Here is an 18311-nt window from a genome sequence, read left to right as displayed (position 1 = left end):
TTCGGCAGCACGGGGTTCGCCAGTTCGGATCCCAGGTGCGGACCTACTCGCAGCTCATCAAGCCATGCTGAGGCAGCATCCCACAGAGAAGAGCTACAACTCTACAACTATGATACACAACTATCCACTGGGGCTTTGGGGAGAAAAAAGAGGAAGTTTGGCAATAGATGTTAGTGCAAGGCCAATCTTCCTCAAAAAAAAAAAAAAGGCATAGACACATGGATTAACATTTCTCGTTTAAAAACGGCTTCTCTGCCTGAGTGGGTTTCGGTTCCTATTTGTGATACCCCACTTCAACTGACCAATGCGAATAGCCCCAAACCAGAATGAGAAGACGACGGCATCTGTTGTAGACAGCTGTCCCAAGACTCTGAACCAGGCCTGTATTCCCAACCTTATATATCCTTATTTAAACCTTTGTTATGCTTAAACTGCATACTTTCTTTATAATTGTTCCATTTAAGGTTTTCAGAATACTATCATACTTAAAGAAAGTGATTAGTTTGAAATAGACTGGTCTTGAAGGCTGGGCAATTATTGGGCGGCTCCTAATGGAACTCAGTGGTTACATGGAACAAGTTTCTGGCCTTGGCTACTGCCTGGATGGCTAAAACACTGCACCCTGAGCTTCCCGTGGATGCAGGGAAGAAGTCACACTGAGCTAACATCTGTTGCCAATCTCCCTTTCTTTAAGGCCAGATGGGCTCATTCAGTGTTCCACTGGTATGGCCACCCAGCAGCTATATTCAGTCCTTCCTTGGGGCTACAAGATGTCATATTACATACAGAAGCCCTGACTAAATTTACTCAACAAGCCCTTAGGGATAGTCAGGCAGGAATAGCCTTATTAAATACTGAAATGTCTTTAATGAGAAAGGCCGTCCTTCAAAATAGAATGGCCTCAGATATTTTAACTGCATCCCAAGGTGGTACCTGTGCAGTCATTCAACCTGAATGCTGTGTTTTTATACCAGATGAATCTTCCACTGTGACATCTCTGCTAAAGCACATAAAAAGGTAGCTGAATGCCCTAAATCAACCCTATGCCTAGTCTTGATTTGTTTAGTTGGCTCCCTTTCGGTACTGGCTCCCTTTTGCGATCTGCATTGCAATTCCTATTTCTATTACTCCTTAGAATTCTTGTATTAGTCATAATATTCTAATATTCGTCATAATTACTTTTTTCTTTACTCAATGTTGTAAGACTGGCATGCAGGCTAGAGCAATAACTGCTCAGCACCTTGAGATGGTTGATCGATCTCATAATCCTGAATGAATTTCATTTCTGATTAAGACTATGCCTAAGAATTCATTTTTAAGTGAATCATTTCAAGTATTGGATTATTTATTCTATAATTGTTATAAACAATGTAACTATAGGAAGTTATGTAAAAGCACATGTACAATGTTTGTGCAATAATCTAAAAATAATGACAAATTACGTAACCTATGGAACACTTGCCCTGTTAAGAGATACCTCTATGCTTGTCCACTATATTCAACTATTTCCCCCCAGTGTGGATAACTGGGGCAAATCGATGAAATAAAAGCCTACCACCAAGAGACATGGAGGACCCAGGGCAGGCAGCAACCATCTTGGCACCAAGGGACAATATTTTGATCAGCAATGCTTTGTATCAAAAAATTATTGATCAAAAGGGGAAAATGACAAGAGATTTTCACATGGTGAGGTATATCGGGTAACTATTTGGGTTCAAAACTGATTTAGCTTGAACTAGAGAAGCCTGACTTATGGCCTATCAAACATACATTGTACATCTGCTTAACCATTAAAGTAAAGAATGCACTCTCTTAAGATAACAATGCATACTTCTCCTTCTACACCCTATTGGTAATGCCTGGATTAGTCCCTTTCCCGAGGTCAGTGTCATGTTGATCTGCTAATTTGCAACTGAATACATCTTTGAAACTTTGATGAATTCGTATCCTGGGCATGTTTAATGTATATTCTTTGTTCTAAAAAGATATATGACTGTACTGAAAACCATGCTTTTCCAGAACGCTTTCTTAGGCCTTCCTGGGTTATAATCCTCACTCTGGCTCAAGTAAAACTCACCTTATTTCTTTTATCTATCGAATGGTTATTGGTTATTTTGTGTCAACAGTGGGGAGGAGTTTATCTTTATACTTGAAAAATAATATTACTTTGGAATAATAACTGGAAATTTTTTAAACAAATAAATAAAAATTATACAAGAACAGAAAAGAATCTGTAAGACATAAAATAAAAAATTCTATATATTAAAAAAATGGAAGGAAATAAAATTATTGGCTAGAAAGGAAATAGATGAAATCCACTTGATGGAATCAGGGAATATTTTTATTTGTGTTTCCTCCAACCAGACTTTTTTTTTTTTTTTTTTTTTTTTTGTGAGGAGATCAGCCCTGTGCTAACATCTGCCAATCCTCCTCTTTTTTTGCTGAGGAAGACTGGCCCTGGGCTAACATCCGTGCCCATCTTCCTCCACTCTACATGGGACACCGCCACAGCATGGCTTGCCAAGCAGTGTGTCGGTGCACACCCGGGATCCCAACCGGCGAACCCCGGGCCGCCACAGCAGAGCGCGCGCACTTAACCACCTGCGCCACCGGGCCGGCCCCTCCAACCAGACTTTTATTCCCCTGTGGGAGATCAAGATTTGGCCACCCTGAAATCTATCTCTTTACCTTGGTTGTTTTCTCTAGGGACATTTGACCTCCCCCACTAACTGCCTAAAAAATTTGACATGGTGGCTCCTTTCTGGAACAGGTCTATCATGATGGCTGTAAAGATAACGTAGGGTAAATGTTACAATAGGAAAGGCACCAACAAGCCCCTCTTATCAGAAGTTCTGTCTCTCTGGCCACATTCTCTGGATGACCCTGCGAAGAGTTGCCAGACAATCATTTACATTTATAAGGGAAATCTCCATTTGTAAAGGTATCTCCCTCTCTGTTTGGAGAAGAGAGGGGGATGAGCTCATTTCTAGTGACTTATCAATGTGGAAGGTGAGGCCTTGGGCTGTATAATAAACCTTACTCTTGTTTACTGTGCTTTAGTGGTAATCTCCTGTAACTGACTCCCCCCACCCCCAAAATCCTCCTTTGTCATTGGCTGAAAATGATATTTAAGACGAGAATTTCTGCTATTGTGTTGAGAAAACGCAGTGTCCCTGCTTTCTCCCATGTATACATGTTATTAAACTTGGTATTATTTTCTCCTGCTAACCTGTCTTGTTGATTATTTGGCCAGCCAAAAGAACCTTAAGGGAAAGGGCAGAGGGAGATTCTCCCTCTTCCCCCAACAGTTTTGGCGAGCCAGCCAGGAGAAGCACTGGCTGGTAAGTTGCCTTCTCTGGCTGGAAGACCTGCCTTCTCCCTGGACTACTGCAGATGATGAGATACGGGAACGCCTGACGAAAGCCGGCAAAAGGTAAGACTTCTTACCACGTCAGCCTCCCGGAATCTCTATCTGCGGAGTCTGGTGAAAGGAAGTGGTGAGAATTTTTTCTCTTTCTAAATTTAGATTGGCAAGAGAAAATATTTGGGAAACTAGTTTCTTGTGCTTTTAGTGACTCTTGGTTTAAATTTGGTAGAGTACTCTTAGTTTTGATCTTGATCCCTTTTCCTCCCAAAGGTAGTCTCTGTTTTTCTCTTTTGTCTGTGTCTTTTGTCATAAGAAGGAAATACCATAGGGTAGGACGCAGGCATAGGCCCTATAAGCCTGCTGTCCGGGCTGGTCCCACAGACTGGTGAGTTTGCGGGTCTCACCAGACCGGCGTCTACAAACTTTGCTGTGGGTTATTATGCACATGAAGTGAAGGTCATTGCCAAGGGCATCTTGGAAGCCAAAAAGGCCGCAAATTTGGTGGGCGCGGGTCGAGCAGTTAAGAGCCATTAGGGCGCTCGCCACTTTCAGAAGACTCCCGTGACAGGATAAGTTGGGTCACGGAACGGGGTAGATGACACAGGTCCCCCGCCAACTGCAAGAAAATGTCCGTGCAACGACGAGGTACTCTGTAAAGCACACAGTCCCCGACCCCGCGGCACCTCCCCCTCTAGGTATTATTCTGGCTCCAAGAGACCTAAGGCGTGGCTAAAGCTGTCATTGTGCACAGAAAAAAAAAAAAAAACCGGATGAGGTTTTTCCTTCTGTCTTGTTCTGTGTCCTGAGAAAACTTGGCTTTGTGACCAGTGAGAATATTCTCCTTGGTCTCCACCATACGGAAGGTGCATTTACCGGGGTGCACCTTGGTGGCCAGTCGAGTAGACTGGGGTTCCGAACTGTCTCTTTGTCCGGCTGTGCCAAGCTCTCAGGGGAGTTTGTCATAAAAGGCCCAGTCCATAAGGGCTTTTGTTGTCTTTACCTTTGTTGCTTGTTAGTGCTGGAAAAATCCCATTCCAGTATCGCCTGCCCGGTGTCACAGATTAGCGGGTCTGTGACTGGAGGCGTCCCACACTATTGTGGGAGACCGGAGACACCGTTTTCACTACACCATCCTTACCGCCTGTGCAACGAAGGTCTTTACTTTCTCTGAATATCTTTGGGAGTGAATTCTGTGGATCATGGGGGCTACATCATCTGCGCCCTCACCAGGGACGCCTCTTGCGTCCATGGTAGATTTATTCTAAGCGTGGAAATTTACCTCCGGGTCTTTCCTTAAAAAGGCTTATTGGTTCGAGTCACTATTAGAATAAATATACAAATAAAGATCCTACTCGTCAATGGCCAGATGACGGATCCTTTAAATTAGAAAAACTTCTAAATTGGGGGAAAAAAAATGTTTTGAGAGCTCTCACATAATTATTTATTTGGTACCTAAAAAAAGGCCAAAAAAAAGGAAGGAAAAAAATTTGACTAGCCTTAAGACCTTGACTCAGGTTACAATTGAATTGAAAACATGTAAAAGTGTAAGTGTTGATAAGATTATAAAGGTTAGAATGTTTGAGCTAATTTTATATAAAGAGGTTACATCAACTTTGCCTAAGTATGTTTTAAAATGTCTGACTGGGAATGCTTCCCTTGTCCAAAATTATAAGACCAAGACCTATTGATAAAAATCTTAATGATAACTATGTTTAGGGTTATAAGAAGTGATGAAATTTACATGAAATTTTGTAAGAAAAAACTGATGTTATTTCTATTACAGAACTTGTTAACAAAAATAGTAATTTAAATGATGGCTAATTTTATCTAATGTCTTATGAAGTCTTATAGGCAATCTAAATAATTATTGGAAATAAGTAACTAAATAGTTGTGAAAAAGATGAATGTTGGGTAAACTTTAAACAATAACTATGTGTTGTGGTTACAGCTTCCAAACTCTTTTTGGTGACTTTTTAGAGTTTTGCTAAATTTTATGAAATATAAAAAAAATTCACTGAGTATCATCATTTCCAAATAACATAAGATATTAGACATTGATTGCTAAATATACATTTGTCTACTTTTGGCTTTTCATTACAGGAAAACTAAAAGGTGTTTTGGGTCTATTGGTAAACGTGTTTTATTAAAAGATTGTACTATAAAGTAACATGTTTCTAGAAGTTATGAAGTGTTCATAAATTTTCCAAGCCACAAGATACTAATGTAAAAAAAAGTTTATAATTGTTTAGTTTTTACTTACAAATTGAGGTTTCTAAAGGTTAAAATTTCTAATTAGTATATGTGATTGAAAATTAAAAAAAATATGTCTGTGTACAAAGAAAGTAAGATATATAAAGAAAGAACAAAAAATAAAAATATTTTGTTTGGTTGATTAAAAAGGATAAATTTGTCCTCAAGCACTAAAAGGAAAAAAAAAGACATGAGACAAATTCTGAATGTAAAAAGAAAGTTATAGAAGGTTTGTAGAAGAAGAATTCTGGAAAAGGAGTTTTTGCATGGTCAAGTTGGCTAAGATTAAAATAAATTTAATTAAGTAAATGAGTTTTAATAGCAAAAATAAGCTGGTGCAAAATTGAAATTTCTCGTAAAAAGATAATTTGCTTTAACAGCTTTTGAAAAATGAAGATTAGACTTTATAAAATAAAGCCACGTGGAAATATTGGCCTGGTACCTTATGTTCCAAGCAGCACTTACCAGGGTAAGTAAAAAATGTCACTTATCTGGCAGGTACACAGAACCTCAAAATATTTTAGAGAACCTCAAAAAAAAAAATTCACCCAAATCTGTAGATATTACAGGCAAAGTCTGATGACAAAATCCTTGGCTTGGCTTTCCTGGCCTCGAGAGGCCTTTGAAGTTCAATCTGAGATTCCTTATAAAAAGTTCCAACAAAGCAGATTTAAAACAGCCTATGTGATCAATTGCTATTCTTGCTGTACTTATATAAATAATTGGGCCAACTCTACTGGAACTAGACTTATTTTGCAAACTAGTAAGTTTTAATTTAGCTATCTTAATAAAAATGAGGGTGATTTTAGAGAAAAAAATTATATTTCAGTAAAAACTATAGCATACGTTTGCGGATATTAGATCCTAGTTTTGTTAATTGTTTTTTGAGGTTTTTGTTTTATATCTGTTGACTAGACTAGATCCTGATTTCTTCTAGTCTCCTGAAACATCTGGCTACAGATATCCAAGCTAACATTTTTGATTTTTTCCATCTTTTTCATTTAAAATCACTAAAAACTGAACCTGCCCTTTTTCCTAAAGCCTTACATACTGAAGCTGATAGACTTGATATAAACTTAAGAGATGACCTGACAACACTATCAGAGACATTTAAACTTCAAAAAATGCTTTGACGCTGACATCTAAAACCTTAACTGACTGTCCTCTAACTCAGAAACTGCTTTACAACTTGCTCCAACCATTAACCTTGTTTTTCTTTTGTTTACATAGAAATGCTTCTATTAAATACTTGATTGCTTGCTTCCACAATATAGGCATAACCCGAGAGCCCACCTACATCACCACCTTCCAAAATAAACTTAATTGAACTGATCTATATCAGGACTAAAAAATGGGTTCAGTGAGATAAAACAATCTACCAACTCAGCTTCTGGACTATGAAACTTCTTTAAGTTTCAAAAAGACTGTGAAACTTTTAGTTTCAAAGGCGGGACTGTGGGAGATCAAGATTTGGCCACCCTGAAATCTCTCTCTTTACCTTGGTTGTTTTCTCTAGGGACATTTGACCTCCCCCACTAACTGCCTAAAAAGTTTGACATGGTGGCTCCTTTCTGGAACAGGTCTATCATGATGGCTGTAAAGATAACGTAGGGTAAATGTTACAATAAAAAAGACACCAACAAGCCCCTCTTATCAAAAGTTCTGTCCCTCTGGCCACATTCTCTGGATGACCCTGCGAAGAGTTGCCAGACAATCATTTACATTTATAAAAAAAATCTCCATTTATAAAGGTATCTCCCTCTCTGTTTGAAAAAGAGAGGGGGATAAGCTCATTTCTAGTGACTTATCAATATAGAAGGTGAGGCCTTGGGCTGTATAATAAACCTTACTCTTGTTTACTGTGCTTTAGTGATAATCTCCTGTAACTGACTCCCCCCACCCCCAAAATCCTCCTTTGTCATTGGCTAAAAATGATATTTAAGACGAAAATTTCTGCTATTGTGTTGAAAAAACGCAGTGTCCCTGCTTTCTCCCATGTATACATGTTATTAAACTTAATATTATTTTCTCCTGCTAACCTGTCTTGTTGATTATTTGGCCAGCCAAAAGAACCTTAAGAAAAAGGGCAGAGAGAGATTCTCCCTCTTCCCCCAACACCCCCAAATTTGTTATTATCATCTGCTTGTAGTAAGAAGAGGGAAATGTCCCATAAACTTTTCTAAAAGGAGACTATGGAAATCAGTAATCCCACTGTGTGAAATATGAGGTCTTCTTGGGGGTTTTCCATCAGCAGGATACAAAGCTCCAATCCTGTGGCATTTTGAGTTTCTTCCAGCAGGTAAGGTCAGAACCTTGACCATGGGGGTGGAGGAAGTGTCTTTTTTCAACTCTCAAATAATGAGCTGGTTGCTCTTCCCAAAAATGGAAAGAATTTATCCTTTGACTGAACTGCTGCCAAAGTAGGAAGCCTCCTCCCCACACAAAGGGAAGCAGATCCTGGGCCCTTATTCTCCACCAGCTAGCCAGACACTTTGTTGTTGCCGGCACCAAGCAAGACTCTCTCATGTGTCTGCTGCATGCCCCTTATCAAACAGTCCAGTGACGGAGGGAAAAGTCTTTGGCACCGAGCCTGCCTTGGTCCAAATCCCTGTTCAAATCCCTGGCAGTGCCAGACAAGTGCCTGAGCTCTACATCATCCAACTGGATGAAATGTAAATAACTATAAACCAGAGAGGAAAAGAATGAAAGAATTCAGAATTCAATCCAGCAGTAAAGCAATTAGTTGAAAGAAGTTAGCCTCAGCCCCATGGAGAGCTCCAGACTCAAAGCAAAAGAAAGAATTACCTAAAGGTATAACTTGAACCCAGATAAACCATCACCCCTCTCAATGGAATGGAGTTGGAGTCCTCTCTTGTCATAGTGACTGAAAACCATGGGCTTGGTGGTTCTTCTATGGTAAGGAGAGAATCATTTCACATCTCAGGTCCCTGCCCCAAAACACAGCTGGTTGATGAGAAGCCCAAATTCCCCTGGGGTGGTAATCCCAATTTTCTTGAGATAGTAAAACTGCTCCTTTATTTTACAGGAGGCCAATGGGGAATCAGGACTTTCACAACTACTCAGTGGCAATGAGGCTACCCACACACACACACACACACACACACACAGTGCCAGTGGAGCCCATGTGGAGAGTAACAAACTACCCATTTCCCTCTCAACCAGGGTGGGATCATTGAGGCCAGAATTCCAACCACCACCCCCCACAACAAGAGATACACTTAAAAGCGCTATAGATAAATCAAAATGAAATCCTGAAAAATGTTCAACTAACACTCAAGAAGGCAGGAAAAAGAAAACAGATTAAAAAAAAACCAGAAAACGAAAAATAAAATGACAGGTTTAAGCCCTAATATATCAATAACTACACTAAATATAAATGGTCTAAATACACCAATTAAAAGACAGAGATTAGCAGAATGATTTTGTGTGTGTGTGTGTGAAGAAGATCAGCCCTGAGCTAACATCCATGCCAATCCTCCTCTTTTTGCTGAGGAAGACCAGCCCTGACTAACATCTATTGCCAATCCTCCTCCTTTTTTTTTTCCCCCTTTTTCTCCCCAAAGCCCTGGTAGATAGTTGTATGTCATAGTTGCACATCCTTCTAGTTGCTGTATGTGGGACACCGCCTCAGCATGGCTGAACAAGCGATGCCTTGGTGTACGCCCAGGATCTGAACCTGGGCCACCAGTAGCGGAGTGCGCGCACTTACCCACTAAGCCACGAGGCTGACCCCAGCAGAATGATTTTGAAAACTATATGCTGTCTAAACTATATGCTGTAAGCAAGAAATTTACTTCAAACGTTATAAAATAAGTAGGTAGGTTGAAAGTAAAAGAATAGAAAAAGATATGCCATGCAACTATTAACCCAAAGAAAGCAGGAATAGCTTTATTATTATGAGATAATATAGACTTCAGAGCAAAAAATTTACCAGGGACTGAGAAGTACATTACATAATGATAAAACTTTCAGTCCACCAAGGAAGGCATTAATCCTACATACACATGCACCAAACAACATAGCTGCAAAATGTGTGAAGAGCTGAGAGAATGAAAGGAGAAATCAACAAATCCACAGCTATAATTGGAGAGTTCAACACTTCTCTCTCAACAATTGAGAGAACAACCAGATGGCAAGGATGTAGAAGAACTGAAAAACTCTATCAACTAACAGAATCAAATTGACATTTATAGAACACTCTACCCAACAACTGCAGAATAAACATTCTTTCCAAGTACTCACAGATCATATACCAAATAGACCATATCCTGGGTCATAAAGCAACCTCAACAAATTTGAAAGAATTGAAATCATACAGAGTGTGTTCTCTGACACAGTGGAATCAAACTAGAAACTAGTGACAGAAAAATCTTCAATTACTTGGAAACTAAACAGTACACTTCTAATCAATGAGTCGAAGAGGAAGTCTCAAGGGAAATTAAAACACACATTGAGCTGAGTGAAAATGAAAAGACAACCTAGAAAATAGATGATACTCAGTAGTGTTGAGAAGGAAATTTATAACACTAAATGTTCACGCTAGAAAAGAGGAAAAGTCTCATATCAATAATCTAAGCTCCTTTCTCAAGGAATTGGAAAAAGTAAAGCAAAAGAAACTCGAACAAGCAGAAGGAAGGAAATAAGATAAAAAATTAACAAAATTGAAAACAAAAATAATAGAGAAAAATCAATGAAACAAAAATCTGATTATTTGAAAAGATCAATAAAATTGGCAAACATCTAACAAGATTGACAAATAAAAAAAGAGAGAAGACACAAATTACTAATATCAGGAATGTAACAGAGGATATCAACACAGACCCTGCAGACAGCCAAAGTATAACAAGGGAATACTACAAACAACTCCACACACACACATTTGACAACTTAGATGAAATGGACCAGTTCCTCCAAAAGCACAAACTAACACAACTCACCCAATGTGAAATATATAATTTGAATATCCCTATATCTATTAAGAAAATTTAATTCATAATTTTAAAACTCCCAAAAAAGAAATCTCTTGCCCCAAATGGTTTCACCGGAGAATTCTATTAAACGTTTAAAGATGAATTAACACCAATTCTACACAATTTCTTCCAGAAAAATAGAAGAGGTGGGAACACTCCCCAACTCATTTAATGAGGCAGGTATTACCCTGATACCAAAGCCAGACAAGAAAGAGTACCAAAAAAAAAAAAAACAAAAAAACCAACCCAGAAAAACTACAGACCAATATCCCTCCTAAATAGACACAAATTCTTAACAAAATATTACCAAATAGAATTCAGCAATATATAAAAAGAATTATACCCTATGACAAAGTGAGGTTTATTTCAATGATAAAAATATATGCACCCCCATGTTCATTGCAGCATTGTTTACAATAGCCAAGATATGGAAACAATCTAAGCGTTCATCAGTGGATGAATGGATAAAGAAAATGTGGTATATATATACAGTGGAATATTATTCAGCCATAAAAAAGAATGAAATCTTGCCATTTGTGTCAACATGGATGGACCTTGAGGGCATTGTGCTGGGTGAGGTAAGTCAGACAAAGAAAGACAAATACTATATGATCTCACTTATATGGGGAATCTAAAAAAACAAAACCCCAAACCTACGGATACAGAGAACAGATTGGTTGTTGCCAGAGGTGGTGGGGGTGGCCAAAAGGGGTGAAGGGAGTCAAGGGGTGCAAAATTCCAGTTATAAAGTTGATGGGTCCTGGGGGTGTAACGTGCAGCATGGAGACTATGGTTGATAATACTGTATTGCATTTTTGAAAGCTGCTGGGAGAGTCAAACTTAAAAATTCTCATCACAAGAAAAAAAATTCTGTAACTATGTATGGTGATGGATGTTAGCTGGACTTATTGTGGTGATCATTTTGCAATATGTACAAATATCAAATTATTATGTTGTACATCTGAAACTACTATAGTGTTGCATGTCAATTAAACCTCAATTTAAAACCAAAAAAAAAAGAATAGGCCTTGGGCTTGGAGCACTTCCTTACCTGGAGCTAAAGAGCTGGCACAGCCTGTGCTCAGCTTATCAACTTCCACGGGAATATCCTTCCGTATTTCAGTCTCGATGAGTGTTCCTTTGTTTTGCTTAAACATGCACATCAATGGCCCTCAGGCACACCTCCATCTTTCAGTATTTCAGACTCCACAGGGGAGGGAGAAGGATCATTCTGCTATAGCATGAGAAGGGTACATGTAGGCCAATTGCCCTGTGCCCACTGCCAGGGAGACCTGCTAGCCATGAGGGACCCACTCACACTACTGGAGCTGATCTTGCTCTGTCTCTTCTTGGTGTGATTAAAGCCTTGTCTGTCAGTGCCTGACTGTATTGTGTTTTCCTTGGTGACTCTGACACCAAGATGTGGTGGGCAGAAGTGTTTGGACTTCTATTCCTGGAAGCTGACATTATGATGATCTCACTATTATCTATGTAATGGGAATCCTCCCCCAGCATAGGTTGCTGGTGTACGGTGCTCTGCTTGAAATAACCAGTGTAATTTGCCATTTTAACAGGCTAAAGAAGAAAAATCCTATCATCGTATCAACGGACGCAGAAAGAGCACTTGAAAAAAATCCAATAGTGATTCGTGATTAAGACTCTTTGCAAATTAGGAATAGAGAGGAACTTCCTCAACCTGATAGAGGGCATCTAGAAAAAATCTACAGTTAACAACACACTTATTGGTGAAAGACTGAATGCTTTCCCCACAAGGTTGAAAATATGACAAGGATGACCATTCTCACCACTGTTATTCTACCTAGTACTGAAATACTAGCCAGCACAATAAGGCAAGAAAAGAAATAAAAGACATCTAGATGAGGAAGGAAGAAATAAAACTGCCCCTATTTGAGGTGACATGATTATCTATATAGAAAATCCCAAGAATCCACAAAAATCCTAGAACTAATAAATGAGTTCAGCATCATCACATGATACAAGATCAATACGTAAAAAATCAGTTGTATTTTAATATATTAGCATCAACACACAGGCACTGAAATTAAAAATATAATACCATTCTCAATCACTCCCCCAAAAAGAGATACTTAAGTGTAAATCTCACAAAACATGTACAAGATTTGTATTCTGAAAGCTACAAAAGGCTGAAGATATAAGCAAGATTATTCTAAAATAGAAAAGGCAAAGGAACTATAATAGCTAAAACACTTTTTAAAAAGAAGAAGAAAGTGGGAGGAATTAGTCTACCCAATTTCAAGATGCAGCTACAGTAATCAAGACTGTGCATGGCTGGTGGATAGACACATAGATCAATGGAACAGAATAGAGAACCCAGAAATGGCCTTCACAAGTATGGCCAATAGATTTTTTGACAAAGTTGCAAAGGTAATTCAATGGAGGAAGGAGAGTCTTTTCAACAAATGGTGCAGGAGCAAAGGATGTATCTTAAAATAAATGGTGTTTTCAGTTCGATGAAGTACAGTATTTCTTGGGCACCTACTCTGCGCCAGACACTATTCTAAGCGCTGGGGTACAGCAATGAAGAAAGAAAGTCCCTGCTTTTGTGGTGCTGACATCCTCATGGTCGTGGTCCCCAGGAGATGTCCTGGGTGCTGGAGAAGGAATATGGGCACCTGGGGTCAGAGACAGGGTAGGAGCCAGCTCCAGGAGAGGAATGCAGGGGCATTCACCTCCACCCAGCTGGATGCCCTTCCTTTTCTCAAAGATGGCATAGTGGAAGGTCGCCGGCTTTCGACGCAGACGGGCCTGTATTCCACTTTCCGTCTCTCCCCCTGGCGTGATGCTCATCTGTAGATCGCCGACAGGTGTCCTGCCTTCATGGGTTGTTGTGGGGGGTCACATAAGTGAGTGCAATTAAACGGTGCAGGGTGGGGCCTGGCATGTGTTAGAGTGACAGTGTTGCCCTTGTGTGCCTGTGAATCCTTCCAGAGTCTGGAAGGTGTCTGTGAGAGAGAGCGGAGAGAGGTGCATGGGGCGGGGCAGGGCTGTGGGAGCGGAGAGAGGAAGCAAGGCCCCTCCACGCCCCCACCCCACCCACTGCTGCAGGCCCGGGGCACTTGGACAAACGCCTTGGTAGGAGAGGGAGATTTGCTGGTTTCTCAATGATCTAGACACTCCCAATTTTCTACTTCAAGTTATGGAGATACTGGGGGTCTTTCTGATGGAAGGGACTTCAGAGCTCATGGGCCAAGGGACCTGGCCAGGGGCAGCTGCACGGTGGGCAGAACGGGACAAGGAGCAAAGTTAAACCCAAGTGTCACGACTTCCTGTCTGCGCAAACTTGGGGAAGTTACCTAACCCCTCCAAGACTCAGTTGCCTCATCTGGCAAATGGGGAGAGTTGAGTTCAATGTTAAGTTTGCTGTGAGGATTGGAGATGACGCCTGTCAGTGGCCTGGCACAGGTAAGGGCCACACCAGAGAGCAGAGCGTGTTAGATGAAGCTGGGTTTCAAACCCACTTCGGAGTCATGTGACCCTGAGCACGGTGCTTCCCGCCTGTGTAGAAATGAGGCTGTAAAATCTGCCCGCTGGGTTATGGGAGAATCAGAAACACTACAGCCCAAGGACCTGGTGACCAGTGTGGCACATGGTGGATGTTCAATAGATGGTGGTCTCTGTTAGCACCGGGGTCCTTGAAATCTATTTTAAACAAAGCCTAAGTGCCGGGCACTCAGGAGGCATTCGAGGAGTATTTGTTGAGTGAACAGCTAAGTAAATGAATCGAGCTGCATCTCTGAATGAACACACTGAAGGAATGGCTCGGCCACTACTCTAAACACAACTTGGCACTGTACCCATTCTCAGAGTCTCGGGGAGAGGTCCCTGACACCGAATCCTTCTCCCAGAATGACGTCATCACCAGCATCTGCAGGAGGATAGCCAGGCCGGTCACTGGGGTGTCAGCTCAGGCGCCCAGGGACTTAGGCCCCAAAGGGCCGGAGGGCATTGGGCAATCCTCAGCCCAGCCTTGCTTCCTCCGGGTGAGCAGCTGGGCTGGTGATCGTGCCTTTCAGCAGGAAGAGGGGGCCCCTTCCTCCGGGGTTTCTGGCCCGGATTCTGAGCCAGCTGCCCTCCTGTGCAGGTGTTTGCTTTCCAAGCCCCAAGGCCTCGCCTGGTTCTCAGGTGTCTTGCAGGAGGCTATACTCAGGGGCCCCACACATGGGTCCAGTGCCGGGCTGGGTGCTGCAGACACCACGATGCTCAGCCACATGTGTTTGGTGAGCACCTACTATGAGTTGGGAGTGTTTTAGGCTCTGGGGCTGCAGCCGAGACTGACAAAGGCCCTGCTCTCATGGCTAGTTGGGGGACAGACACTTAAACACGTACACATAATGACCAGCTCTGGCAAATTTCAGGAAAAGAACAAAATGCTCTGCAAGAAGAGAGGCAAAGAAATCCACAAAGTCCCTGCACACGGCCACAGGCAGGGGCACAGTGAATGCATCGCCGCGTGGTTTATGATGCTGAAACTTTGCAAAGAGCCTTCAAGTCCAGAACTGCTGTGGACTGAATTGTGTCCCCCTAAAATTCATATGTGAAGCCCCAGCCCCCGGTGTGATGGTATTTGGAGACGGGGCCTTTGGGAGGTGATTAGGGTCAGATGAGGTCATAAGGATGGGCTCTCATGATGAGATTAGTGATCCTCCTCTGTCTCAAACTCCAGAATCATGTGTCCACTCCCCCGTAGGACATCTCCACATGGACTCCAACAGATGCCTCACACGTGACAGAGCCAGGACCAAACTCCACGCCGCCCGCAGCCTGCCTTCCCCCAGCCCTCCCTTTCAGAGGGTGCCAGCCCCATCCTTCCAGGTGCTCAATCCCCAAACCTTGGAGTCACCCTTGGTGCCTCTTTTCCTTATGCCCCACGTCCAGTCCAGCCGCAAATCCTACTGGCTGTACCGTCAGGATATGTCCAGAATCTGATGGCTTCTCGTCTCCTCTGCTGCCACAACCCTGGCCTGAGCCCGCCTCCTCTCTCACCTGCCAGACTGCAACAGCCTCCTCACTGGTCTCCCTGTGTCTCCCTGGTCCCTTACAGTCGATTCTCACACAGCAGCCAGAGTGATCTGCTTGAACAAGTCAGATCATGGAGCTCCTCTGCCCAAAGCGTCCCCATGGCTCCCTGTGTCACATGGAGTAGACACCAAAGTCCTCATGAAACCTGAAAGGTCCTATGTGATCTGGCCCCCCTCTCTCTGACCTGCTCTCCTGCTCTCCCCCTCCCTCACTGCATTCTAGACTGGTGTCCTTGCTGTTTCTTGAACCTACCAGGCATGTCCCTTCCTCAGGGCCTTTGCACTGGTGGATTGGCTGTTCCCTCAACCTGGAACGTTCTCCCTCCAAATATCCACATTGTCACCTCCTTCAAGTCTTTGCTCAAATGCCACCTTCTCTGATCATCCTATTTAAAACTGCAGTCCCCCCCTCGCCTGCACTCCTGATGGTTCTCACGCTGCTCTACTGTTGCATTTTTCCATAACGCTAACATACTGCATAATCCACTTATTTGTTGCTTATTGGCTGTCTCTTTCCATAAGAAAAAAAGCTCCACGAAGGCAAGACTTCTGTCTGTTTGTTCATTTCACATCCTCAGCGCCCAGAACAGCGCCTGGCAAACAGCAAGCATTCAGTAAATAGCTGTTGGATTAACAAAACTGCTTTTGGCTTGTTCTCTTTGTGGCTCATTCATAGCCAATTTAACCCCCAAACTGCTGCAGAAAAAAGGGAAAAAAAGAAAACTACCCCAGGAGACCTAAGACTTGGGGTAGAGCCCAGCCTTCCCTCTGACATGCTGTGTGACAGTGGGCGTGTCACACCCCCTCTCTGTGCCTCAGTCTCCCATCCACAGAACGAGGACTGGATTTGGGTTTTTTGTTTTTTTTTTTAATAATTTTATTTATTTATTTTTTCCCCCAAAGCCCCAGTAGATAGTTGTATGTCATAGCTGCACATCTTTCTAGTTGCTGTATGTGGGACGCGGCCTCAGCATGGCCAGAGAAGCAGTGTGTCGGTGCGCGCCAGGGATCCGAACCCGGGTCGCCAGCAGTGGAGCGCACGCACTTAACCCCTAAGCCACGGGGCCGGCCCTGGATTTGGGTTCTTTGAGGGTCCTCCTCTGACAATGGAAAGCTCCCTCCTCCAGCTGCCACTAGAAGCTCAAACTTGTCCCAATTGTATGACCAGCCCAAGAAATTAGGTTTATTAAGACCCAGGGTGCAAGGAGTCATGTGGACGCATGAGAGCGGCATCATCTGCTGGCACAGGAAATGGGCTTTGAGCCTAGAGATGGTGGTTGCATCCTGGATCCCCACTTTACGGGTTGTGGGGCCTTGGGAGTATTATTTCTCTTCTCTGAGCCTCGGCGGCCTCATCTACCACGTGGGCGTCATGATAGGACCCACCTCACGGAAACGTTGGCATGAAGCAGGATGGACCTCAGTCCTGTTTAATCCCACAGCACGACTCTTAATTAATGAGGCGAATTCTTTGTTTCACAGCCAGAACGAACAAAACACACACACACACACACACACACACACACACAATCTCGACCCCTCCAAACACACTCTTCTCACCCCAGATTCCCATGCGTGCCTCCTCTGGGTGTTCCCTCACCCATCACCCCACTAGCAGGGAGAGCCTGGCACCCACAGCCCAGGTGCAACCCCAGCTCTGTGGCTGAGTGAGTGTCCCCACGGCAGGTGTGGCCCCACCTGTGCTGTCACCCAGAGGCCCCACAAGAGGCAGGCATCTTGGAGCGTCAGGGGGCACCGGCTCCCAGGTCAGGAAGCCGCCTTCCCTTTCCGGCGCCACCACACACCAGCTACGGCACCTTGGGCAAATCGCCTTTCTTCTCGGAGCCTCTATTTTCCCTTCCATAAAATGAGTCGTGATAATAAACCCATGTATCCCTGTATTATAGTGAGTGGTAGATGTAATAAAGTCTGGACAGGCAGCTGATAAATCTTGTACTCTGGAGCAGAATACCTTTGGTTCACATCCTGGCTCTCCCACTTTCTAGCTGTGTAACCTCTCTGTGCCTCAGTTTCTTCATCTGTAAAATGGGAATAAGAATGGTACTGACCTCCAGGAGATGCTATGAGAATGAGATGAGGGAATTATAATAGTTCCTCCTTCACAGGCTTGTCTTCATGAGTTATTCCCTGTGAAGTGCAGAGACAGGTGCCCAGCACACAGAAAATACCCCAGAAGGGTGAGCTGTCCCATGGGTGACCCAGCCTGGGGAGATTTATCCCAACCCAGGTGAGTCTTTGTGTAGCCCGGGCTGTGACCTCTTGCCTAAAATCTCCCAACCTCCCTGTTTTTCTCACCTTCTCCTCTCTGCTGCCCTTGTTTGGCATCGTTAGGCAAGGTGGGGTCAATCCAGGTGTTCATGGCCCCAGGTATGGATGGCACTATGGGTGTGAGGACTCAGACCTGCACCCTCCACTCCCAGGCTTCCTGAGCGCTGCCCGTCCCAGTAAACTGACAGAGCCAGCCTGCCACTGATTCTGGATTCAGCACCCATACGGGCCCGAGGGGCAGGTGCAGGGCTCAGGAGGGGCTGAGCATCGCGCCCCAGGACCTGAGTGGGGAGGGGCTGAGCCTCCAGCCACAAACCACCGTGGTTGACTCATGGCTTCCGCTGGGTGGTATAA

At 43.1% G+C, this 18311-nt stretch overlaps 1 long non-coding RNA gene across 2 annotated transcripts; it reads left to right on the top strand.

The window, feature by feature from the left end:
* Positions 1-1140: 1140 nt before the first annotated feature.
* Positions 1141-13101, top strand: LOC147914137 (uncharacterized). 2 transcript variants are annotated; one of them, XR_015555846.1, is made up of 3 exons: positions 1428-6086; positions 11014-11186; positions 12183-13101. It is a non-coding gene; the product is annotated as an uncharacterized LOC147914137 (long non-coding RNA). The 2 variants fall into 2 exon arrangements; XR_015555845.1 differs by having other exon boundaries at positions 1141-11186.
* Positions 13102-18311: the final 5210 nt, after the last annotated feature.

This window comes from Ceratotherium simum, chromosome 22 (assembly GCF_057802395.1).
Source record: "Ceratotherium simum simum isolate JZ-2026a chromosome 22, ASM5780239v1, whole genome shotgun sequence".
Taxonomy (NCBI): domain Eukaryota; kingdom Metazoa; phylum Chordata; class Mammalia; order Perissodactyla; family Rhinocerotidae; genus Ceratotherium; species Ceratotherium simum.
The sequence above is the reverse complement of the archived record's forward strand: the minus strand, read 5'-3'. Positions and strand labels throughout refer to the sequence as shown.